At 33.9% G+C, this 8,168-nt stretch overlaps 1 long non-coding RNA gene across 1 annotated transcript; it reads left to right on the top strand.

The window, feature by feature from the left end:
* The first annotated feature begins 221 nt into the window (after positions 1-221).
* Positions 222-1,590, top strand: LOC140886454 (uncharacterized). The gene is made up of 4 exons (XR_012151560.1): positions 222-343; positions 704-766; positions 844-886; positions 1,441-1,590. It is a non-coding gene; the product is annotated as an uncharacterized lncRNA (long non-coding RNA).
* The last annotated feature ends 6,578 nt before the right edge of the window (positions 1,591-8,168 follow it).

The raw sequence follows: 8,168 nt of genomic DNA on the forward strand, positions 1-8,168 counted from the left end.
TTGGGAATATTTGGAGTTTTGATTTAAATTCTAATATTCTTAAATTATTTAGGATTGAAATTGAATAAAATGGAAGATTGAGGACTGAATTGCAAATTTTGAAGACTTGAGGGGCCAAAATGCAAATACTTGAAACTTGGTGGACACTTGTTATGCAAAATATGTATTCACGTGTGTATTACTATATTTCATCAGAAATTTCAGAAGGAAGAACAGAGAGAGAAGAGTCAAGAATTCCAAGTTTCATTCTTCATCTTTAAATTGCAATATCTTGAGTTCCGATTATCCGATTTCGATTCCGAAAAATGTTTTGGAATCTTCGAGACGAGACCTTCGATTTGATGTAAGTTTTCTTTTGATTCATTATGGTTTGAGAATTCGAAAATGGCAGAGATCAGTTAGTTGGTTCTTGTTTGAGGTTTTGAAGTGTTATATCTTGTGGTATTGAAGAAGAGTTATTTGAATGGTGATTGTATGCTATTGTGATGCTTTAGAAGCTTCAATTCGACATTAGGAGCATCTGATATTGCTGAGTTTTGACATATATGTGCTGCTATAGTTGTTAGAAATTAGTTTTGATTACCGATTTTGTACCGTTACTCCGCCGAACTTATGATATGAGGCTGTTTTGCTATTGTATCTTGGACTAAGATGTTGCTGGGTTGTAGCTGATGTTTACTTGGTTTATATGCTGTGATTTCAGTTCATAAACAGGGGATATCAACTCGATAATCTCGACTTCGAAACTGATAGAAGAAAGAACAAGGTTTGTAGCTTTTTGCCTTGAAGTTTGGTTGAAGCTTGAGCAGATTTTGAGATAGGTTTGGTGATTGTGTTGTTCAGATTTGGATAGCTTGAAGTTGCCTTGAAACCTCACAATCGAAAGGTAAAAGTGAACTAGTATTCGATTGGGATTATAACTCGAGATGGTTTGTATCGAGTTCCCTAAATCACATACTTATTTGCTTATTTGCTTTTATATGTTGTATTTGAATGGTTGAATGAGTCTTGATTTTAATGAATGCTATTTTGTTGATATATGTTGCATTCATCTTGTAAGACTTGTTCTTTGATTTTGAAATAAACGGAAACGTTCGATTAGACGATTTGAGGGATTATATATGTATGGCGTGGGTGGTTGACTTAGCCTAGCGTCTGATTTATATATATAATGGCTTCAAAGTCTAGAGAAGCAAGATAAGTATCCCCACCTCGATTGGGAGAGTCGGTGGTTAGTTATGATATCTTCTTCTCGGGATCCCAACCGATGAAATAAGAGAATTTGTTAGAGAACCTTGTTTTAAAACATGCATTGTATTTACTTTTATATCATGAATTTGATATATGCTTTGCTATGCATGTTTAGTTGCTTTTACTGGGAAATATATTTCTCACCGGAGTTATCTGGCTATTGTTGTGTTGTATGTGTCATGGCAATAGGCGGGAGTGGAACAGGACAAAAGCGATCTTGAAGAACAAGGGATGAGAGAATAGCGTGATGATCCGAGTTTAGATGATTGTGAGCTGTCATTGTTAGTGTTGAGTTCAAGAACATGATTTTGTTGTAGTTATATGTGCCAAGAGTTATTGGCTATGAAGCTGTTGTCTTGATATTGTGTATAAGACTTATGATGATGTATAATAGTCTTAGAACTTGACTTGTTGTTTTATACAATGTTCCATGTTGTAATGTTAGCCTATCTTGAGTTGATATTAAGGCTTTGTTATGATCTTATTCTATCAATTCATATCAAGTTAGTATGCAAGCTAGCTTATGATTATGTATACACCATGCATGAGTTGATGTTAGATGAGAAAGGAAAGAAGGAACTTGTGTTGACAGCAAAAATGATCTATATTTATTCTTCTGGGCAGGAGCCCGCTCGATCGGGCGATTTCTGCCGATCGAGCGAGGCCTTCATTTCGAAGGCAGAGAAGTGAGCAACTTTGGATCGCTCGATCGGTGAAACATGACCGATCGAGCGAGGCCAAAACTTTGCAAACCCGAGAAGCTGAGCTGAGGGCTCGCTCGATCGGGTGAATACACCCGATCGAGCGAGGTGCTCATTTTTTTTGAAAAATAAAAAATAAAAATTTACTTTATTTAGACTTTGATTCTTTGTCTATTATTTATGATGATTTTATTAATGAGAGATTAGAACCCGGGTCGTCACAAATCACTCATTGGATGTACAAGGTACCTCGTCAGCTGTTGCTCATAGTGTGTGCCCATGTGATCAAAATATATATATACACACGCTAAAACTCTATATATACACGCACGCTGCTGCAGAAGAATACTTTGGTTAACCATGTTTTTGCATGTGGATTCAACATAAATATGTGGGGCCTACAAGCAATGATGCTGCATATTGGCATTAAATTTCTCGTTGTGGGAAAAACGAAATTGCACGAGAGTAGTATATATATCTCGTATATAAACACAAACTAATAGGTTTATTTCGCGTAAAACATTATGTTTGATGTTACGGCGATGATAACAAATTATTATTATTAGCTCCCACAACTTATTATATTATTTTACATTAATTTATTTTAATTTTGGTCATTTTTCTGATGAAATCAATCCAATCAAAAATAAGATTGTCTTTTTAATACGATTTAGTTGTCGTTATTTCATACTAAATTTTTTAAATAATAATTATAAGCTTTAATTTTAAATTTTTTTTCCTAACAATTCATTTCTTTAATTTGGATACAAACCGAAGTTTTTAAAGGTTAGATTGGTTTTTATTTATTTTTAATGAAAATCACTCATTGGATATACAAGGTGTCACATCACCTGTTGCTCATAGTACGTGTCAATGTGATCAAAACTCTATATATGTACACACGCTAAAACTCTATATATACACGCACGCTGCTGCAGAAGGATACTTTGATCAACCATGTTTTTGCATGTGGGGTCAACATAAATATGTGGGGCTCACAAGCACTGATTCTACATATGAGCTTTGAATTTCTCGCTCTGGAAAAAACGAAATTTCACGGGAGTAGTATATATATCTCGTATATAAACACAAACTAACATGTTTATTTCGCGTAAAACATTATGTTTGATGTTACGGCGACATCGACAAATTATTATTATTAGCTCCCACAACTTATTATATTATTTTTCATTAATTTAATTTAATTTCGGTTATTTTTCTAATAAAATCAGTCCAATCAAAAATAAAATTGACTTTTTATTACGATTTAGTTTTTGCTGTTTCATACTAAATTTTCTAAATAAAAATTAAAAGCTTTAATTTAAAAAAATTTTCTAACAATTCGATTCTTTGGATAAAACCGAAGTTTTTAAAGGTGGGATTGGATAAAACCGAAGCTTTATTTTTTTATTTTTAATGAACAATCACTCATTGAATGTACAAGGTATCACGTCAGCTGTTGCTCATAGTGCGTGCCAATGTGTTCAAAACTCTATATATACACACACTAAAACTTTATATATACACACACTGCTCCAAAAGGATACTTTGGTAAACCATGTTTTTGCATGTGGGGTTAACATAAATATGTGGGGCCCACAAGCACTGATGCTGCATATGAACATTGAATTTCTCTCTGTAGGAAAAACGAAATTGAATGGGAGTAGTATATATCTCTCATATATAAACACAAACTAACAGGTTTATTTCACGTAAAACATTATGTTTGATGTTACGGTGATGACGACAAATTATTATTTTTTAGCTTCCACAACTTATTATATTATTTTTCATTAATTTAATTTAATTTCGGTTATTTTTATAATAAAATCAGTCCAATCAAAAATAAAATTGACATTTTAATACTATTTAGTTTTCGCTCTTTCATACTTAATTTTCTAAATAATAATTATAAGCTTTATTTTTAAAATTTTTTTCTATTAATTCGGTTCTTTTGGATGAAAATCAAAGTTTTTAAGGGTTAGATTGTTTTTTTTTTTTATTTTTAATGAAAAATAATCAATAATTTGGCTGGTCATATTTAATTTTTGAATAAAAACGATATTATATACATAAATTAGTCCAATCGAACCGAATTAAATATTTCAGTTAGTTAGTATACGAAATAACCGAATTATTATAAAGAACAATTAAGATTGACATTTTTATATAGAAAAATCTATATATTAGAAATTAAAAGGCTGGATTTTTTTTCAAAATATATTAAGTTGTTGTTTATATCTTAATGATCAAATTAATCATGTCGAACAGGCAATTTAATCTGATCTCAAATGCAAAATGTTGTAATTTAAACTTTTAAATAACATAAAAATGAATATTTTATTGATTTAACAAATAAACTAATAACAAGAAATTAATGTACATGATACGAGACCCTGACTCCTTTAGCTATTTTGCAAGGACCCGGGATGTTTTGTTCAAATACCAAACTTCAAATGCCACACTCCCTGACATACGAATTTAGAGGAAATTCTTTGTTATACCCATATAAACAAATCTTGGTGTTTTCACACGAGATTATAGGAAAAATGTCTCGTTTGCAAACAAAAAAATACCGATAGATCTCACGTGTTCGTCTAAATATGTCACATAAAAGATGCACCCAAATTATTTTCTCACGATCAAACATAAAATAATATAACCTTTGTTTGAGTTTCATACTTCATTAATATTTTAGGTACTGCACATGCCATTATTTTGTATTTTGTTTGACGCATATAGAGGTTATTAATTTTTTCCATTTTTTGCACTAAGTGTCTACTTCATCAACGACGATAGGGATTTGTCCATGCTGCCTTAATGAGGTAGTGTCTTAATGTGCATCCAATAATTCACATTTCTTCTAAAAGGGTTGACCCCGAAGGGGATCCCATTCCACATGAGTCAGAGGCCCATTAGCTCATGCGGGGTTAAATCGAGGGATTGCACGAGTAGGCAGGGACCTGAGGGAGGGAACAACATGGTCCAACCCCCAGAGCATACCCCCAAATATTTCAATGAAAAATATGCTCCACACGATGATCGAACCCGCAACGCTGGGGAATTTCTTCCCACGTCACCTCAGGCCTTACCAACTCGCCTATGCCCATGTGGGCAATAATTCACATTTCTTGAATGCGAGATGTGCATAAAAGAAGAGCCATTGGATCTAATACATGAGGTGACATACCCCAACAACGTAACAGGTTAAAGCACTGCAAAAGTACGTACTATTCGTTGCATAGCAGCATCAAAGATTTGGAAGGAAGGTGATTACATGTGAAATATATTTCTGTCAGTGTATCCTAGAATCTCCTAGCTTGAAGATACTCCCATGTTTAGCTAGAGTCATGCTGTTATTAATTTCTTGGTAGTTGAATTAAATATTTTATATATGTCCTTGAGTACTTGAATTCTTAAGAGGAGAAGGGTAAGTACTGCAGATTAATGCCTGAAAGAATATATATAGAACATTTGAAAATACTTTTTCACAATCTTTCTTTCTCCATCGATCTATATATCTTGCTTTTAGCTAGCTCTCGGCCTTCTGGATCTGGATTCTCCAAATCTAAATTGCTTTTAATAATGTATATTCATCTCCAGAACAGTAGGAAGGATACTACGGATTACAGCCGCAAAAAAGGAGTCGAGTGTGGTACGTCCGGCTTCGGGAAAAAGGAGTCATCATTTTTCAAGATTGTAACCAGCCCGGGAGTGCACAGACTTGTGAGTTTAAAATATATATTCATTCCCAGCAACTTATGTAAATGTTCTTGTTTCTGATCTCTAGTACGTACTTGTTGATATATATATATATATATATATCTGGATTTTGCTCTTGCTGATGAATATGGATAATATGATATGTACAAGTATGTAGATTTATCTACCTATATATATATTAATCTATCTGATCGATCTTGTTTTTACTCCCATAGATTGGTGGGAGATCACGATGCTATAATATTGTGCTTAAAGATTTCTATATTTTGGTTGATAATGTAGGCCTAGTTACTATCAACTTTGTTTCTTTATGATTTTTTTATACTTGCCAGAGACTTCCTCCTGAATTTACCCGGAGACACGGGCACAATCTGCCAGACCTGGTCTCTCTCGAGGTTCCAAATGGTTTAGTATGGAAAGTGGAACTAATTCATGACTCCAATGGTGAAGCATGGTTGCAGCGAGGATGGCATGAATTCCAAGAGTATTATTCTCTCCGATTCGGGCACTTCTTGTTGTTCACATATGCTGGGATTTCTCAGTTTGAGGTTAACATATTCGACACCACTGCTACAGAGATACACTATTCTCATTATGATGCCGGTCGTAAGAATCAAGTAGCTGTAACCGAATCATCAGAATCCGATGATGATTCTGTTGTGTTCTTGAAAGAAAAAATCTTTTCGGGGAAGAAGCTGGTAGGAATTATTAGAGAACATGATGATGATGACATCTTTGTGGTAGACAGCAACCCTCCCCCAAAACAATCTGATGGTTTACGTTCTGAGGAGCTGAGGAGATCATCTCGTGGGAAACAAAACACTTCATCGTTTGCAAAAAAGGAGTCGAGATTCCTGGATTCATCTCCAAATCATGGCGGTGATCATATCGGTGAGTTGTGTTTGCGTTTGAGTCGTCTCTTGTGATTCATACGTACTCAACGTAATGTGTGAATTAAGCACGTGTGTTAGATGAAGCGTTGTGAAATATAGTGTCAATGCATGGAAGGGAAGATTTGCTATCACATATATATGGTTTCGACACATCAAGGCAGGGGATTTTGGCGTACTATGAGAGTTGCAATGTTATAATATATCTTTTTTTGTCTATATATATATATATATATATATATAATTTGTGCGTATTTTTCCTACCTAGCTGCAGATATCCGAGTGCAACAGCTGCCAAGGGATGATAACAACAGATTCAAAGCCTATGCGAGGGCATCGGCTTTCATGTCTGAGAAGCAAACCAGAAACCAGTTTAGCATAATTGTGATGCCTTCATCTTGTGTGACAACTCACAAGTGGCCTTTGGTAACTAGCTAGCTCATATATTATATTTATTGCTGTTACTTTTCATATATATAGCCCATGAATTAAAATCCTTTTTTTTTTTTAATATTTTGGTACGTTGAAGCGTATAACAGCCGGGTTTGCCCAAGAAATCTTGCAGAATGGGAAAAATAGCAGCTGGATCGTCCTTGTTTGTGAAGGGAAGACATGGGAAGTGAGGTGCATTCGTGGATCACAGAGATTTTCATTCAGTTGTGGATGGAGAGGATTTGCAGAGGACAATGATCTTAAAGCAGGGGACGCATGTGTGTTTGAAGCGTCTCAAACAAACACCCTCACTTGGGATGTTATTATTTTCCGTGGTTGATTCCAAGTTAAAAAGACATGTATTAATGGTTATGTATGAGCATGCAAACTAAACTTTCAATGCTCGCTCTTTTGATTTTTACCTTTTAATGTAGTTTTTATCGAACTAAGCGTAAGTTGTCTGTTTTCCCAACCTGTTATATGGATGGACGGATTAGTCTCGATATCATGTTTTGACATCTCTTAAATATGAGCTTTGGCATGGGGAGAGCGTGTCTCGGTGACAAATCGACAAATATGATATATTGTCTTGTTATATACTATGAAAATATAAAAGGCATAAAGTTTTTTAAAAATATTAATTATAAGTTAATACGAAAATCATACTTATTTCTCCCTTACGGTTATACAACTCATGTACATTTAGGCCATGATCGGAAAAAGAGATATATGCATTATTTTTATAAACACCGATACCTAACATACTATCATACTATTAATTTTACATATAATGCTTTGTTGTTTTTTTAAGGGCGTGCTAATGCAATAATATGCTCTACTATATTGCTTACTTTGTCATGATATTTACAATATTTGATAAATAATAGTAATTTATTGGGAGACCAGCATCCACTATGTTTGGATCAACAATTTTACAAAAAAAATTGATTTTAGATTCTCACGTCAAATACATCATATGAATCATATCCCCGATTTGACAAAAGATTGTAGATAGGTATTTAAAATTTCACTTCTCAAACATAATAATTATCTGTTTACATTCAAATGAGCAGCAACTAGACATGGTTTCAAATCCATGGATTTTCAATTTCCAACATACCATCACCTCAAGGCAAATTTATACCTTTAGAGCTGAAATAAATAAATTTTA

The sequence above is a fragment of the Henckelia pumila genome, chromosome 3 (assembly GCF_033568475.1).
Source record: "Henckelia pumila isolate YLH828 chromosome 3, ASM3356847v2, whole genome shotgun sequence".
In the NCBI taxonomy this organism is placed as follows: domain Eukaryota; kingdom Viridiplantae; phylum Streptophyta; class Magnoliopsida; order Lamiales; family Gesneriaceae; genus Henckelia; species Henckelia pumila.